We start from the raw sequence: 2,500 nt of genomic DNA, 5'->3' as shown, positions 1-2,500 counted from the left end.
GTTAGGTTAAGGGACAACGTGGGTTAGGTTAAGGGACAACGTGGGTTAGGTTAAGGGACAACGTGGGTTAGGTTAAGGGACAACGTGGGTTAGGTTAAGGGACAACGTGGGTTAGGTTAAGGGACAACGTGGGTTAGGTTAAGGGACAACGTGGGTTAGGTTAAGGGACAACGTGGGTTAGGTTAAGGGACAACGTGGGTTAGGTTAAGGGACAACGTGGGTTAGGTTAAGGGACAACGTGGGTTAGGTTAAGGGACAACGTGGGTTAGGTTAAGGGACAACGTGGGTTAGGTTAAGGGACAACGTGGGTTAGGTTAAGGGACAACGTGGGTTAGGTTAAGGGACAACGTGGGTTAGGTTAAGGGACAACGTGGGTTAGGTTAAGGGACAACGTGGGTTAGGTTAAGGGACAACGTGGGTTAGGTTAAGGGACAACGTGGGTTAGGTTAAGGGACAACGTGGGTTAGGTTAAGGGACAACGTGGGTTAGGTTAAGGGACAACGTCGGTTAGGTTAAGGGACAACGTCGGTTAGGTTAAGGGACAACGTCGGTTAGGTTAAGGGACAACGTCGGTTAGGTTAAGGGACAACGTCGGTTAGGTTAAGGGACAACGTCGGTTAGGTTAAGGGACAACGTCGGTTAGGTTAAGGGACAACGTGGGTTAGGTTAAGGGACAACGTGGGTTAGGTTAAGGGACAACTTGAGTTAGGTTAAGGGACAACTTGAGTTAGGTTAAGGGACAAATTGAGTTAGGTTAAGGGACAAATTGAGTTAGGTTAAGGGACAAATTGAGTTAGGTTAAGGGACAAATTGAGTTAGGTTAAGGGACAACTTGAGTTAGGTTAAGGGACAAATTGAGTTAGGTTAAGGGACAAATTGAGTTAGGTTAAGGGACAAATTGAGTTAGGTTAAGGGACAACTTGAGTTAGGTTAAGGGACAACTTGAGTTAGGTTAAGGGACAACTTGAGTTAGGTTAAGGGACAACTTGAGTTAGGTTAAGGGACAACTTGAGTTAGGTTAAGGGACAACTTGAGTTAGGTTAAGGGACAACTTGAGTTAGGTTAAGGGACAACTTGAGTTAGGTTAAGGGACAACTTGAGTTAGGTTAAGGGACAACTTGAGTTAGGTTAAGGGACAACTTGAGTTAGGTTAAGGGACAACTTGAGTTAGGTTAAGGGACAACTTGAGTTAGGTTAAGGGACAACTTGAGTTAGGTTAAGGGACAACTTGAGTTAGGTTAAGGGACAACTTGAGTTAGGTTAAGGGACAACTTGAGTTAGGTTAAGGGACAAATTGAGTTAGGTTAAGGGACAAATTGAGTTAGGTTAAGGGACAACTTGAGTTAGGTTAAGGGACAACTTGAGTTAGGTTAAGGGACAAATTGAGTTAGGTTAAGGGACAACTTGAGTTAGGTTAAGGGACAACTTGAGTTAGGTTAAGGGACAACTTGAGTTAGGTTAAGGGACAACTTGAGTTAGGTTAAGGGACAACTTGAGTTAGGTTAAGGGACAACTTGAGTTAGGTTAAGGGACAACTTGAGTTAGGTTAAGGGACAACTTGAGTTAGGTTAAGGGACAACTTGAGTTAGGTTAAGGGACAACTTGAGTTAGGTTAAGGGACAACTTGAGTTAGGTTAAGGGACAACTTGAGTTAGGTTAAGGGACAACTTGAGTTAGGTTAAGGGACAACGTGGGTTAGGTTAAGGGACAAATTGAGTTAGGTTAAGGGACAAATTGAGTTAGGTTAAGGGACAACTTGAGTTAGGTTAAGGGACAACTTGAGTTAGGTTAAGGGACAACTTGAGTTAGGTTAAGGGACAACTTGAGTTAGGTTAAGGGACAACTTGAGTTAGGTTAAGGGACAACTTGAGTTAGGTTAAGGGACAACTTGAGTTAGGTTAAGGGACAACTTGAGTTAGGTTAAGGGACAACTTGAGTTAGGTTAAGGGACAACTTGAGTTAGGTTAAGGGACAACTTGAGTTAGGTTAAGGGACAACTTGAGTTAGGTTAAGGGACAACTTGAGTTAGGTTAAGGGACAACTTGAGTTAGGTTAAGGGACAACTTGAGTTAGGTTAAGGGACAACTTGAGTTAGGTTAAGGGACAACTTGAGTTAGGTTAAGGGACAACTTGAGTTAGGTTAAGGGACAAATTGAGTTAGGTTAAGGGACAAATTGAGTTAGGTTAAGGGACAAATTGAGTTAGGTTAAGGGACAAATTGAGTTAGGTTAAGGGACAAATTGAGTTAGGTTAAGGGACAAATTGAGTTAGGTTAAGGGACAAATTGAGTTAGGTTAAGGGACAAATTGAGTTAGGTTAAGGGACAAATTGAGTTAGGTTAAGGGACAAATTGAGTTAGGTTAAGGGACAAATTGAGTTAGGTTAAGGGACAAATTGAGTTAGGTTAAGGGACAAATTGAGTTAGGTTAAGGGACAAATTGAGTTAGGTTAAGCGATAATCTGGTACAGCCACAGTTAGGTTAAGCGATAATCTGGTACA

This window comes from Schistocerca gregaria, unplaced genomic scaffold (assembly GCF_023897955.1).
Source record: "Schistocerca gregaria isolate iqSchGreg1 unplaced genomic scaffold, iqSchGreg1.2 ptg001148l, whole genome shotgun sequence".
Lineage (NCBI taxonomy): Eukaryota > Metazoa > Arthropoda > Insecta > Orthoptera > Acrididae > Schistocerca > Schistocerca gregaria.
This window is presented reverse-complemented; position numbering follows the sequence as displayed.